The sequence below is a fragment of the Artemia franciscana genome, chromosome 19 (assembly GCF_032884065.1).
Source record: "Artemia franciscana chromosome 19, ASM3288406v1, whole genome shotgun sequence".
Classification (NCBI taxonomy): domain Eukaryota; kingdom Metazoa; phylum Arthropoda; class Branchiopoda; order Anostraca; family Artemiidae; genus Artemia; species Artemia franciscana.
Window position 1 is genome coordinate 10,096,789 of NC_088881.1, and position 16,462 is coordinate 10,113,250.

The following is a 16,462-nucleotide window of genomic DNA, read 5'->3' on the forward strand; positions in this document are numbered from 1 at the left end:
CCCCTCCCACGCCACTTATTCCCATAATCGTCCAATCAAAATTTGGAGATGATTAGCTGGTTCACCATTGTTGAAAAGCCTAACTATTTCTGTCTTTGAAGATGAAATAGCCCCCTAGAGCCCCTGGGGAAAGGATTTTAATTTATAAAATTTGCCCATTGGTTACGTCTATTATTTGCTATTGGGATGTTTACTTACATTATTCGGGTGGGATAGCAAGGAAGAATTTGTTTCTGGGAGGTCTTTATACGGGAGAATTTTAAAAGGACAGGAAAATTTCCAGGAGGTAAAATTTTCAGGGAAAATTTTACACTGGGTGAAATTCCTTATATGCCGTGCTTTCTCTTTACTGATTCCATTTTACGCATGGAAATATTAAGGGTAATTTTCGGGGGTGAATTTTCCCAAAGATCGAATTGTTCAAAGAGTAATGACGAAGACCACACTGCCTTTCCATAATACAACTACAGAAGAGAGAATAATGAGGACTTTTTTCCCAAGACAGTGAACCAACAAAATCTATTACAATATTTCGGCCCTATATCTTAGGGCCGTCTTCAGCAAAGAAAATAATAAAGAATCAAACACTTACAATAAAAGTTTTTAGTTAAAAATCCATTCTTTTTTTAAGAATAGCCTTGGCATCATTACTTCTTAACGAAAAGTTCATCCAAGACTGTGTGATAAAAGCAAACATTTTACAAGCTAAAAAGGTTCATTCATTGAACTAACTGTATCTATTAAAGATTGGAATAATTTCTTATTGCGATATTTACCTTCTCTGCAGCTAATCTTGTAGTTATTTTGGGATTGGGCTTGTTTTTATTCGTTCCTATTTTTGTTTTATTTTGAATTTGATTATTTCCTGTAATTCATTTTGTGTACAAAGGGTTGAGTGTGTATTCACCCAAGTCTCTATTTAGGGATGTATTATTATTTAATTCATATTATTTCACTCTCAGTTTCGAGATTCATATTACAAACAGATAAGGGGCCAACCAATGGGAGCACCTCTATCAGGCCTACTCGCAAATATTTTCGTCGAGAATCTTGAAAATTGGGCCCTGGATTCGTATTTTCTTAGTCATGTGTTTTGGGGACGTTTCATGAACGATGTAATTTCAGTTTGGAATTATGGCGAAAGTGAACTTAAAGGTTTTCTTGAACATTTAAATACTTACGATAGAAACCTGCAATTTACTCTAGTGACGGAAACAGATGGAAAAATACCTTCTTTATACGTATTGATAATAGGCAGTGTGAATAAACTTGATTTTACGGTTTACAGAAAACCTACGAATAATAATAGATACCATCACTTCAAATCTAACCACCCTCCACAGGTGAAAAGAGGTGTGGTAATATCTCTTGTGGATAGAGTACTTAATATCCGTTCAGAGCCGTATACTATACTAAAAAAGAATTAAATTTATTACAGACATACTTTTTGGCAACGGGTACCCAATTTCTCTCATAAATACTGTTTTTATTCAAAGATTAAAGATGCATTCTTCTAAAGCCTTAAATCCCACACCAGAAAACGATTCGTATAATCCCACAAGCACGATTTACCTACCTAATATTCCGAAAATTACTTCAAAACTGAAAAAAGTTTGTTTTAAAAATAATTTACGTGTTGTATTCACAAGTAATTTAAGTATGATGAATCTTCTCAATCAAACAGTTCGTGGTAAAGAACTGTAGTAAGGAGTGACCCGGCTCAATAGTAACCAAAACTCTAAAAAATTGAATTTTGATATCAATAGCTACATCAAAAGAATTGCATTTTAATGCTGATCTTAAATATTTAAGTTTCATCAAGTTTAGTCATACCCATCAAAAGTTACGAGCCTGAGAAAATTTGCCTTATTTAGGAAAATAGGGGGAAACACCCCCTAAAAGTCGCAGGATCTTAACAAAAATGACACCATCAGATTCAACGTATCAGAGAACCCTACTGTAGTAGTTTCAAGCTCCTATCTACGAAAATGTGGAATTTTGTATTTTTTGCCAGAAGAAAAATCACGGGTTCGTGTTTATTTGTTTTTTTGTTGTTTTTTTCCCAGGGGTCATCGTATCGACCAAGTGGTCCTAGAATGTCGCAAGAGGGCTCATTCTAACGGAAATGAAAAGTTCTAGTGCCCTTTTTAAGGGACCAAAAAAATCAGAGGGCATCTAGGCCCCCTCCCACGCTCATTTGTTTCCCGAAGTCAACGGATCAAAATTTTGAGATAGCCATTTTGTTCAACATAGTCGAAAAACATAATAAATATGTCTTTGGGGATGACTTACTCCCCCAAAATCCCTGGGGGAGGGGCTGCAAGATACAAACTTTGACCAGTGTTTACATATAGTAATGGTTATTGGGAAGTGTACAGACGTTTTCAGGGGGATTTTAGTTTGTTTAGGGGTGGGACTGAGGAGAGGGGCTATGTTGGAAGATCTTTCCTTGGAGGAATCTGTCATGGGGGAAGAAAAATTCAATGAAAAGGGCGCAGGATTCTCTAGCATTTCTATAACAAAACAATGAAAAATAAACATGAAAACGTTTTTTCAAATGATTAAATAAAAAAAATAAGTTTTTTTTAACTGAAAGTAAGGAGCGACATTAAAACTTAAAACGAGCAGAAATTACTTCGTATATGAAAGAGGCTGCTTCCTCATCAACGCCCTGCTCTTTACGCTAATGTTTGACTCTGTCTGTCAATTCTTCTTTTTAAAACAGTAAAAAACTTTAGCGTAAAGAGCGGGGCGTTGATGAGGAAGCAGCCTCTTTCATATACAAAGTAATTTCTGTTCGTTTTAAGTTTTAATGTCGCTCCTTACTTTTAGTTAAAAAAACTTGTTTTTTTATTTAATTTCTGAACGTTTTTGAATCAATGCATGTTTTGATTTTGGCTCTCCGCAGAGAAATAATCAAAACGAAATTTGCATATTTTTTTTTTTTTTGGATCAATGGCTTTCTCATAATTTTGATCGAATGATTTTGAGAAAAAAAGAGCGGGGGAGGAAGCCTAGTTGCCCTCCGATTTTTTGGTTAATTAAAAAGGCAACTAGAACTTTTAATTTTTTACGAATATTTTTATTAGTAAAAGATTTACGTAACTTATAAATTAGCTTACGTAAAGAATTTTTGTATTCTCATATTTTTATTACATATATGAGGGGGTTCGCCACCTTGTCAGATCCTCGCTCTTTACATTAAAGCTTAAATTTTTTCCCAATTCATTAAGAATGACCCCAAAATCACAAAAGCCGTAGAATAAATAGCTGAAATTACTAAAAATACTTTAACGTAAAGAGCGAGGTCTCTTCTCAACCCCTCCCCCAACCAAAAAAATCCTCCTGAAAACGCCTGTACACTTCCCAATAACCATTACTATATGTAAGCATTGGTAAAAAAAAACAAATAAACACGCATCCGTGATCTGCCTTCTGGCAAAAAATACAAAATTCCACATTTTTGTAGATAGGAGCTTGAAACTTCTACAGTAGGATTCTCTGATACGTTGAATTTGATGGTGTGATTTTCGTTAAGATTCTATGACTTCTAGGGGGGGTTTCCCCCTATTTTCTAAAATAACGCAAATTTTCTCAGGCTCGTAACTTTTGATGGGTAAGACTAAACTTGATGAAACTTATATATTTAAAATCAGCATTAAATGCAATTCTTTTGATTTAGGTATTGGTATCAAAATTCCATTTTTTAGAGTTTTGGTTACTATTGAGCCGGGTCGCTCCTTACTGCAGTTCGTTACCACGAACTGTTTGAAAGGAAGAAGTAGCATTGAAACTTAAAACGAACAGAGATTATTACGTATATGAGGGGTTCTAAAAATACTTTAGCATAAAGAGCGAGGTATTTAGGAGGAGATAAATACCTTGCTCTTTATGCTAAAGTATTTTTAGTAATTTCAACTATTTATTATACGGCCTTTTTGATTCAGGGGTCATTCTTAAAGAATTGGGAGAAAACTTACGATTTAGTGTAAAGAACGAGGTATTAACGAGGGTACAAACCCCCTCATATACATAATACAAATTAAAGAATATAAAAGTTTGTTACGTAAGTTACTTCTTAAGTTACGTATATTTTTTACTAATAAAAAAATTCGTTAAAAATTAAAATTTATGGTTGCCTTTTTATGTAACCGAAAAATTGTATGGCAACTAGGCCTCCTTCCCCATCCCTTATTTCTCAAAACCGTGATCAAAACTAAGAGAAAGCCATTTAGCCAAAAAAGGAATTAATATGCAAATTTCATTTTAATAATTTATGCGTGGAGAGCCAAAATCAAACATGCATTAATTAAAAAACGTTCAGAAATTACATAAAAAAACTAGTTTTTTTAACTGAAAGTAAGGAGCGACATTGAAACTTAAAATGAACAGAAATTATTTCGTTTATAAAAGAGGCTGCTTCCTCATCAACGCCCCGCTCTTTACGCTAAAATTTGACTCTTTCACTCAATTCTTCTTTTTAAAACAGTAAAAAACTTTAGCTTAAAGAGCGGGGCGTTGATGAGGAAGCAGCCTCTTTTATAAATGAAGTAATTTCTGTTCGTTTTAAGTTTTAATGTCGCTCCTTACTTTCAGTTAAAAAAACTAGTTTTTCTTTGTGTAATCAAACAGTTCGTGGTAACGAACTGTAGTAAGGAGCGACCCGGCTCAATGGTAACCAAAACTCTAAAAAATTGAATTTTGATATCAATAGCTACATCAAAAGAATCGCATTTTAATGCTGATTTTAAATATATAAGTTTAATCAAGTTTAATCTTACCCATCAAAAGTTACGAGCCTCAGAAAATTTGCCTTATTTAAGAAAATAGGGAGAAACACCCCCTAAAAGTCGTAGGATCTTAACGAAAATGACACCGTCAGATTCAGCGTATCAGAGAACCCTACTATAGAAGTTTCAAGCTCCTATCTACAAAAATGTGGAATTTTGTAATTTTTGCCAGAAGACAAATCACGGGTGCGTGTTTATTTGTTTTTTTTTTTTTTTTTTCCCAGGGGTCATCGTATCGACCAAGTGGTCCTAGAATGTCGCAAGAGGGCTCATTCTAACGGAAATGAAAAGTTCTAGTGCCCTTTTTAAGTGACCAAAAAAATTGGAGGGCATCTAGGCCCCCTCCCACGCTCATTTTTTTCCGAAAGTCAACGGATCAAAATTTTGAGATAGCCATTTTGTTCAACATAGTCGAAAACCATAATAACTATGTCTTTGGGAATGACTTACTCCCCCACAATCCCTGGGGGAGGGGCTGCAAGTTACAAACTTTGGCCAGTGTTTACATATAGTAATGGTTATTGGGAAGTGTACAGACGCTTTCAGGGGGATTTTATTTTGTTTGGGAGTGGGGCTGAGGAGGGGGGGCTATGTTGGAGGATCTTTCCTTGGAGGAATCTGTCATGAGGGAAGAAAAATTCAATGAAAAGGGCGCAGGGTTCTCTAGCACTACTATAAGAAAACAATGAAAAATAAACATGAAAACGTTTTTTCAAATGAAAGGAAGAAGTAGCATTGAAACCTAAAACGAACAGAGATAATTACGCATATGAGGGGTTCTAAAAATTCTTTAGCATAAAGAGCGAGGTATTTAGGAGGAGATAAATACCTTGCTCTTTATGCTAAAGTATTTTTAGTAATTTCAACTATTTATTCTACGGCCTTTCTGATTCAGGGGTCATTCTTAAAGAATTGGGACAAAACTTACGATTTAGTGTAAAGAGCGAGGTATTAACGAGGGTACAAACCCCCTCGTATACATAAAAAAAATATAAGGTTATGAAAGTTTGTTACGTAAGTTAATTCTTAAGTTATGTGTATATCTTACTAATAAAAACGTTCATTAAAAATTAAAAGTTCTAGTTGCCATTTTAAGTGACCGAAAAATTGGAGGGCAGCTAGGCCTCCTTCTCCACCCCTTATTTCTCAAAATCGTCTGATCAAAACTAAGAGAAAGCCATTTAGCCAAAAAAAGAATTAATATACAAGTTTCATTTTAATAATTTATGTGCGGAGAGGCAAAACCAAACATGCATTAATTCAAAAACGTTCAGAAATTAAATAAAAAAACTAATTTTTTTAGCTGAAAGTAAGGAGCGACATTAAAACTTAAAACGAACAGAAATTACTCCGTATATGAAATGGGTTGTCCCCTCCGCAATCCTTCGTTCTTTACGCTGAAGTTTGACTCTTTGCCACAATTCTACTTTTTAAAACAATTAAAAGCTTTAGCGTAAAGAGCGAGGGATTGCGGAGGGGACAACCCATTTCATATACGGAGTAATTTCTGTTCGTTTTAAGTTTTAATGTCGCTCCTTACTTTCAGCTAAAAAAATTAGTTTTTTTTATTTAATTCTGGTAAGGATAAAACCCAGTTGCTCGTCTAAGAGGGGTGTATCCAATACCATATAGTTGTGGAAATCATTACATTGGTCGAATCCACTAAAATTTAGGAACAAGATTACAGCAACACAAAGAAAGTATTGAAAAAGCATTGAAATCTAGAAACAACTCCATATCTTTCGATTCAGCTTTAAGCAATCATATTTTTGAAAATCCAAACAATTATGTTCTATTTGAGGAAACAATTCTAATTAGCAAAAAGCTAGGAATCAAACAAACTGTCCGCGAGGCAATCAAAATCAAACGAAACTTAAATAATAATACATCCCTAAATAAAGACTTTGGGCGAATACACACTCAACCCTATGTACACAAAATTAATTATAGAAAATAATTTAATTCAAAATAAAACAAAAATAGGAAGGAATAAAAGCAAGACAAATCCCAAAAGAACTACAAGATTAGCTGCAGAGAAGGCAGCCATCTCTGCCTTCAATATTAAATATTCCAATTTTTAATAAATACAGTTAGTTCAATGAATGAACCTTTTTAGCTTGTAAAATGTTAGCTTTTATCACACAGTCTTGGCTGAACTTTTCGTTCAGAACTAATAATACCAAGATGGATTTTTAACCGAAAACTTTTATTGTAAGTGTTTTATTGTATATTATTTTCTTTGCTGAAGACGGTCCTTAGATATAGGGCCGAAATATTCAAATAGGTTTTGTTGGTTCACTGTATTGTGAAAAAAATCCTCATTATTCTCTCCTCTGTATTTGTACAAAAAATATTTCTGTGGGGAGGGGGATTATCCCGTGAGGGTGAAGCCACATATCCTGGTGTTATTTAAAAACGATCAGAAATTAAATAAAATAACAAGCTTTTCAACTGAAAATAAGGAACAACATTAAAACTTATACCGAACAGAAATTATTATGTATATTAGGGGGGTTGCCCCTTCCTCAGCATCTTGCAATTTGGGGTAAAGATTAAACTTTATCCCAGTTCTTTAAAACCGACTCATGAAACACAAGGGTCATTTAATTAGAACAATAAGTAACTTTTTTTTAACGTGCCTAAAAACTGTAGTGTGAAAAGTGAGGTGTTGAGGAGGGGACCACTCCCCTCATATAGTTAATTTTGTGTTCGTTTTAAGGTTTAATGTTGCTCCTTACCTTCAGTTGGAAAAACTTGTTATGGCAATTGGTATTAACCAAATGACATATAGCAATCGCAAATTCTGTCGGTCCGTCGGTCCCGGTTTTGCTACTTTAGGCACTTCCAGGTAAGCTAGGACAATGAAATATGACAGGTGTATCAGGGACCGGAGCAGATTAAATTAGATATAGTAGTATTCCGATTTGACCATCTGGGAGGGGGTGAGTGGGGGCCCGTTAATTCAGAAAAAAAAGAAAAATTGAAGTATTTTTAACTTACGAACGGTTGATCAGATCTTAATGAAATTTGATGTTTGGAAGGATATCGTGTCTCAGAGCTGTCATTTTAAATCCTGACCGGATCTGGTGACATTGGTGGGGTATGGGAGGGGGAAACCTAAAATCTTGGAAAACACTTAGAATGGAGGGATCGGGATGAAACTTGGCGGAAAAAATAAGCACAAGTCCTAGATACATGATTGACATAACCGGAACGGATCTGCTCTCTTTGGGGTAGTTGGGGGTGGGTTAATTCTGAAAAATTAGAAAATATGAGGTATTTTTAACTTACGAACAGGTCATCGGGTCTCAATGAAATTTGATATCTAGAAGGATATCGTGTCTCAAAGCTCTTATTTTAAATTCCGAGAGTATCTGGGGACATTGGGGGGAGTTTGGCGTGGGAGAATCTAAAATCATGGAAAAGGCTTAGATTGGAGGGATCGAGATGAAACTTGGTGGGACAAATAAGCAGAAGTCTTAGATACGTGATTTACATAATTGGAACGAGTCCGATATATTGGGGGGGGGGGGTAATTCTGAAAAATTAGAAAAAATGACATATTTTTAACTTATGAGGGAGCGATCGGATTTTCATGAAACTTCACATTTGGAAGTACCTTGTAACTCAGATCTCTTATTTTAAATCTCAACCGGATCCAGCGTAATAGGGGGGCGGGGCAGTTGGGGGGACCGGAAAATCGTAGAAAATACTGAAAGCGGTGAGATCAGGATGAAACTGGATGGGAAGAATAGAAACCTGTTTAAGATACGTGACTGATATAACCTGACTGGATCTGCTCTCTTTGGTGGAGTTGGGGGGGGGGGAATCTTGAAAATTAAGGTATTTGTAAATTACGAAAGGGTGACCAAATCTTAATGAAATTTAAAATTTAGAAGGATCTTGTGCTTTAAGGCTCTAATTTTAAATTCCGGCCAGATCCTGTGAGGAGCTGTGGGGGGAGCTGGAGGGGGAAACCGGAATTTTTGGAAAACGTGATAATTGGGGTAATTTTATTTTACGAAAAGGTGACCGAATCATAATGAAATTTGATATTTAGAAGGATATCGTGTCTCAAAGCTCTTATTTTAAATACCGACCGGATCTGGTGACATTGGGGGGAGTTTGGGGTGGGGGAACCTAAAATCATGGAACACGCTTAGATTGGAGGGATCGGGATGAAATTTGGTGGTAAAATAAGCAAAAGTCTGAGATACGTGATTTACATAATTGGAATGGATCCGCCCTATTAGGGGTGGGGGGGTCAATTCTGAAAAAAATAGGAAAAATGACGTATTTTTAACTTACGAAGAAGTGATCAGGTCTTCATGAAACTTCATATTTAGAAGGACCTCGTAACTCAGATCGATTATTTTAAATCTCAACCGGATCTAGCGTAATTGTGGGGCAGTTGGGGGGGACTGGAAATCTTAGAAAATACTTAAAGCGGTTAGATCAGGATGAAACTGGATGGGAAGAATAAAAACCCGTCTAAGATACGTGACTGACATAAACCGGACCGGATTTTCCCTTTTTGGTGGAGTTAGGGGGGGGGGGGTAATTTTGAAAATTGAGGTATTTGTAACTCACGAAAGGGTGACCAGAGCTTAATAAAACTTGATATTTGGAAGGATCTTGTGCTTTAAAGCTGTAATTTTAAATTCCGACCGGAATCTGTGGCATTGGGGGAGTTGGAGGGGGAAACCTGAATTCTTGGAAAATGTGAAAATTGGGGTATTTTTATCTTACGAATAGGTGATTGGATCTTAATTAAATTTGATATTTCGAAGGAATCCATGTCTCAGAGCTCTTATTTCAAATCCCGACGAGATCTTTTGACATTGGGGGGAGTTGGAGGGGGAAACCTTGGAAAACACTTGGAGTGAAGGAATCAGAATGAAGCTTGATGGATAGAATAAGAAAATGTCCTTGATACGTGATTGACGTAATCGTACTAGATTTGCTCTCTTTGGGGGAATTGGGGGGAGGGGTTCAGTGATTTGGCGAGTTTGGTGCTTCTGGACATGCTAGGACGATGAAAATTGGTAGGCGTGTCAGGGAGCTGCACAAATTGCCTGGATAAAGTCTTTTCCCAGATTCGACCATCTGGGGGGGGCTAAAGGGAGAGGAAAACTTAGAAGAAATTAGGTATTGATAGCTTACGAGTGAGTGATCAGATCTTAATGAATTTTGATATTTAGAAGGACATCGTGACTCATAGCTCTTATTTTAAATCCTGACCGGCATTAAGCCTCTTATTCCTTTTAAATCCATCTATTGATTCATAGAATTTTGTTATAGCTCATATCATATAATCTCTTAGCTCTTAGCTCGTCACAAGTGCCATATGGCACTTGGCACAAGTGCCATATGGCACTTGGCTTGCCTCGTCACAAGTGCCATATGATCTCTTAGCTCTTGTTTTTTATGTAATGAAACTTAGAGACAAACATTTTTCTAAAGACAATGGAAAAGTGTGTCAGTTGAAGTAAAAGTATATAAAAATAAAAAAGTGAGTAATTACAAAAAGTACACAAAACAATACCCTACTTACCGAAACTAAGTTATAAACTCCCAGAATTCTGTTTTGTTGAGGAATGCTGAAGTGTTGGGCGGATATTTTTTTAACAATATCGACAATTTTGAACTTGACAACTAAACACTCAACATTTAATGCATTTAGATTCAGTGTTTATAAGAAGTAAGGCATTATTAAAGTAGTTTGTTTAAAGTAAAATATTAAAACTAAGAATATGAAAATCAAATAAAAAATTTTTAATTCGATATTTTTAATATAATTTTGAATACCAAAAACCAATATATTTGGCATCTTTATGCTGTGCAACTGTACAAAATTTAATCTTTTTCAAAGTAACAACCAGATAAATATAATCACTCTTGAAAAAAATTTATAATAAAACATAAAAAACGTATCCGTTCAGAGAAAAAATACAGAAATTTCCAGCATTCTGTTCAAGGCAAACATTTCTGTTTTAATAAAGAACTCACCAATCCTCGTCTATATCTCCAAAAACAAACTGCGGAAAAGAACCTAAAAAACCCTAACCAATTATGAAAGCTACACTCCAAACATCGGGAGGCAAATAATGAAAAAGTATTGGACATCAGTGAGGACATAAGTGGGTCTAGTATTAAAGGTCGTATAATTAAAGCAAAAAATTGCACTGGCAAGGATCACATTGTCTATGCAGAATATGTACCCAGCTTCTAATCAGACTATTATATTTTTCTTTACTCATCTTTTGTCGAGATGTCGAGATTTTGTATTACCAATCTTCCCTTCAACGTATCCTTGAGGGATAGGCCACTCATGAACATATTCAGCATTATAATATAAAGCACTTTCAGTATATTCCAGTCAAGATTTCATATTTGGAGCTCTGTCAGTTAGCATTTAGAAGTAAATTGGGCGATCCTCTAACAATAAAAAAGCTTTGGCTGTGATTAAACACCATTTTCGATCTATTCAATGAGATGGCTGATAGAAGAAATACTTTGTTTGTCCTGATATTGATTGCTATGTTTGTACTCTTGGACCCCAACAATTGGGTCATGAAATGGACTATTACAGGGGTTATTCGTCAGTGACCGGTTAAGGTATCGGCAATTGATTTGCTAAGTTTCACTCTGCACAAACCTTTGTTGAAAAATTTCTTGTACTGATTGATGCAGATTTTGTGATTTCTAGACTACACGACTGGGGCCCTAAGGTGGATTTTGAAGAAAGTTTTTCACAAAATCTCATGTCCAGTGTGCGATCCCTCGGCGAGCATTTGAAATCACCACAAAGCTAGAAAGGTTTAAAGAGGTCGAGAAACACATCATCACTCATCAGTCTCAACTCATACCGGGATCATAAAACATCGCTCTTGTCAAAAAAGAAAAGAAAACAAAAGTAAAATTGTTAGAGCGTAAAAGGATTCTTTTCCTAGAAATGGTATATTTACCACATAAAGAATCTCATCTTACAGTCAACTTATCTATAAATATTTTCAATGCGAAAAAATACTGATGTGTGCATAAAATATGGTTTACCATGAACAATTATATTCGCAACAACTGCTCTCTGAAAACGTATACTTTCGAATTTATTCCAGTGCAGATTATTTCATATATTTGACTTCCACCTTTATAGGTTTACTTGTCATTGCTAAAAAATTTAAAAACAAAAAACTTAGTACAAACGAGGGATTATCCTATGAAAATTAATACATGAATGGAACTTTGGTGAGCATATGGAACAATCTATCAAACTATGCAAGTTATATACAATTCATGTTGTTGACTCGAATGTCCTATAAGCTATCAAGAGATTTGGCTATTGGATATGAATATAAAACGGACACTGACACTAGCAATATACTTAGAGATACAACAACTAAAGATTTAAGCTTGATGATTAAAAATAAATCATGAGATAGGCCTATTTTATATGCCTCAATGGTTGACTCCTAACGTTAAAATTGATATAAAATTACAAGTTGCTCTATCTAATTTTATATTTCAAATATTATTTTTGGCACTAAGCCTTGCAAAAAAGTCTCTCTCATCTCGGCAATACTTCATGTACAAAAACAAAAGGTTGTGAGTTCTGTTACTTTGGCAATTGAGAAATTAGGAGCTAGTGGAAATAATACCCTACTGTGCGTTCCTATTGCCATCATGAATCAACGACGTGTTGCTACGGGTAGACGTGCTTACACTGATTCTCACCGATTCGATCTCTGGTGAAATTCCTTCAAAACTTCCTTTGGCATTCATAGAAAGTGTTAGTTCCATAAGATCTTGGGCAAGTTCTCAGCATAAGTTAGAAATGTTTGGACTTAAATCTCTTGTATCTAAAGTAAATGGAATTCAAATATACAATTTATCCTTCGATAAATCCTACAGGATGCTATACGCATTAACAATGCAATCTCTAGTTCAAAATTATAAATTATTCGAAAATGGTATAATTGAATAAATGTATTCAAAAACTCATGGTATCGTTGCATTGGATTTCTCCGATGCTCAAGACGTGACTATTGTCCAAAAGGGCACAGTACGTTTAGAGTGCACTTTTGCCTTATCGGAGGAAAGTATTGCATTAATCTCGCTAAATCAATTTGAAACCTATTGCGAAATTACCCTTGATGGCAGTGTTCTATCACACTTGCCACCATAAGCAAATTGAATAATCAATGTAGTCAATTTCGATCCCTACATACCCAAATAGAAACGCCATCGCATTTCCTTGGATTTCCTCAACTCTGTTTAATGGGTTGTCAATATCCTTATCATTGTTAATAGTAGACCATCAAATTCAGACGGAACACTGGCTATGCATCTTTCAAACAGCGAAGAAGATGGAGTTTTTTTATCCTCTTGGCCGGCCGTATACATTTTACACGCCTCATACTAAAAACTTTCTTGAAAAAAGCGGAAAATCTACTATTCCAAATCAGATCTGAGCGAAAGATTTATTAACCAAAAGCTGTGGTTTTCGAACACTATTTTATTTTATTCTTTCATGTCACGGATATGTTTACAGTGAATTTCCTAGCAATTATGGTGACAATCCTCTACTGAATGAATTTCTTGCTGAAAATACTATTTCCTATCTGGATAATATAAATTTCATTGCCCTAAGAGTAAAATGCTCTAAAAATGTTTGTAAATTTGGTTATTATTAAAAATTGTATGCATAAAACTTTTATCCCTTAGATTTCTGCTTTTCCGTATAAGTAAGTGCTGTGAAAAATTAATGGCGATAGATCATTTGAATTCACTGTATATAGATCTTGATGTGCATAGTCAGGGTCACTTTTTCTATAATATAATATAACCTCATTCTTGTTATATACTAAAAAAATAAAAAGATTTTTCAAACTCCATACACGGTCAAACGCCTTACACGGTCATGCCAATTTGTTACAATTTTTGTTATAAAAAAGCACTAAACTTTTAAAATAAATGAAAATCACAGCCATTGCTATGGTCATACAAAATTATTCATTGATTTGAAATATCACAGATTCAAGCTAAACATTCAAACACAGTTTGCTATCTCTTCGTAAAGCTGGTCAGATTCTTTGTACAATATTTTCATATGAAGACTTCCTGTAGCAGCCAAGTTAAGGTCAGTATGCTTATAATCATAATAACCAGTATCTTCACGGTGATATCGTAAGAAGCAGACTCTCTTATTATTCCAGTAATGTGTAAAGTAAAGTAAAGTAAAGTGTAAACCAGGTTCTTCCTCCCAAAACAAATTAAAACCACGACGATGCTGGTCTCTTAAAAATACACTGAAATAACTTTTAGGGCTTTTCGCAATCATGCCGGGTTAAGTATTTTTCCCACCGGTCATATTTATCATAGTGACAATTAAAGCCAAGGAATCCTCTAGTGTGAAAGTCACAAATCTCTTCAAGAAATGATTTATAATCTTTAACATTTACTACATGTCCTCTATGCAATTTACACGGATCGCATAATCTACACTTTACATTACACTCTTCAACGATTTTACAATTCTCACAGGGTGATAAGCTGACCAGTGTATCATGGTGAACATGTCCAGAACCTTTTTTTTCAATGTTGACTCTCTCTCCGCCAAAATGAATTTGACTTAAAATGGCAAAGAGAGTGTTCTTTTCAAGTTCTAGAGACAGAGGAGTAATCGAGTCACATCACAAATCCTGTTTTGAAAGGATGTTTGTACTTATTTCTTGTTGCTATGGAAAATTTTCGTCCTAAACGAGTATTTAGATAAGGGCTAAAAGCAAAACCATAATATCATTTTGTTGTTTTGCAATTCATATGTTAATAAATCGATTGAATACATTTAGACCACGACGTAAACATTTTGTACAATAATTCAAATTTGGAGATTCATTTCTCATTGTATCATTAAGCATTTACTGAAAAGATTCTTGACAATCATCACCAAGAATCAAACATGTTTCCGAAATCACAAGATTCCGTAAGAATTTTTAGCTCTCAAATCCAGTCATTTTTAAATCTTAACACTCTCACAGCCGACTGTAGACTAACCAAGATTCTTTCTACCTCGGGGATATTTCTAGATAAACGGTAGCCTACTAAAAATATCTGACAAGAAAAAAATTTCGATTTAGAAACACTTTTATTACATAACTACTAATATATCACTAATTTTTCACATATTGACTCAACTTTTTGTACTGAACATATTTCGTGATTGCATTTAAAGTAGCTTGAAGTGTGTGGGCATGCATCACATTAGCTTTGGCTGCAAAACATAGATGCCGCTCCAATTTGAATATGCTCAATGATATCAAATATCTTGCATACATCTCATCCCATTCAAGCCTTAATCGAGAACTTCTCGTAATTTCTACTGCTAAGTTTGGTACTCTTATCTTTGTAATATTGTTGCTGCCAGCTCAGCTATCAACTTCTAATAATGTAAACAAATAACTAAGTCTTCTATTATGCCTATTTGTTTTCTTTCTTAATTCTACTTCCTCATTAGTATGAAGTACATTGAAAATTCAGCCTAATATTGGATCTGGTTGCTATGGCCAGTGGCAAGGATCTCATGACTAAATTTAAATGAAATTGTAATGAAAGTATGCAAAGAGATGTACCCTTTGTAGTATAGTCTTTCTGGTTGCTAGGGAAGGTCCATGACTGGATCTAGTTGCTATGTAAACTGGTTATGCAAATGAAATTTAGGGTATGATCTCTTGCAGCCACAGACGGTTAGTTAAGGAGTATAGGTAATCTTTAAAGCCCAAATAAGGGTGTAAGATCTGGAGGTATAGGCAATGCTTAGAGCCAAAATAAGGGTGTGAAATCTGAGCGTATTATTGCTACACTAGTGGAATCTTACTCTTAGGGTTTTTACCTGTAGGCTAATACATAATAATAAAATTTCAAATCTAGGACTCAGGGTTTTGTCTTGAGACCTTTACTTTTTTCTATTGCAATGATAAAGTACATGGTAGTCTTTTCAGCCCTCTTTAAATATATTTTTGACATCATCACAGTCACTGGAGCATTCAGTTAAAGCAAAAACCAAACCTAGTCCTCCTTCTCTCTACAATCAGATCGTCTTGAGATAGAATTTAAAGAAAAACAACAGTTTTTCACCTGAAAGTATAGAATTTAAAGAAAAACAACAGTTTTTCACCTGAAAGTAAAGGGCAACATCAAAACTAAAAACAAACAGAAGCTGTTACGCATATAATGGAGTTCGACCCCTCATCAATACCTCACTCTTTACACTTAAGTTTAAATTTTGTTCCAATTCATTGAGAATGATCTCCGAATTTCATAGACCGTATTATTAGAATAAACAGCTCTTTTGAAAGTACTAAAAAACGTTTGCGTAAAGAGTGAGGGTCCTGTGGTTGCGCAGTGGATTTGACCTTAGCTTGGTAACACGAGACCCAGAGATCGTGCAATGCTGTAGCAATGCACTGCAGGGCCGACACAGGGACCTTAGTAGTGAAGAAGCGTCGTTAATCTGATACAATACAATACGTAAAGAGTGAGGCATTAACAAGAAGCCGAAACCCCTCATATACGTAATAATTTCTGTTTCTTTTAAGTTTTAATGTGGCTCCTTACTTTCAGCTGAAACACCTTTGAAACACCTTTGCTGAAACAACGATGAAACACCTTAC

The 16,462-nt window shown here is 35.0% G+C and overlaps 1 protein-coding gene across 1 annotated transcript in view; it reads left to right on the top strand.

Annotated features, from left to right (window-relative positions):
- Positions 1-6,946: 6,946 nt before the first annotated feature.
- LOC136039275 (uncharacterized) overlaps positions 6,947-16,462 on the top strand; it is a gene marked incomplete at its 3' end in the record, with an annotated part of 105,845 nt that continues 96,329 nt past the window's right edge. The window contains 1 exon segment of the mRNA XM_065722856.1: positions 6,947-7,001.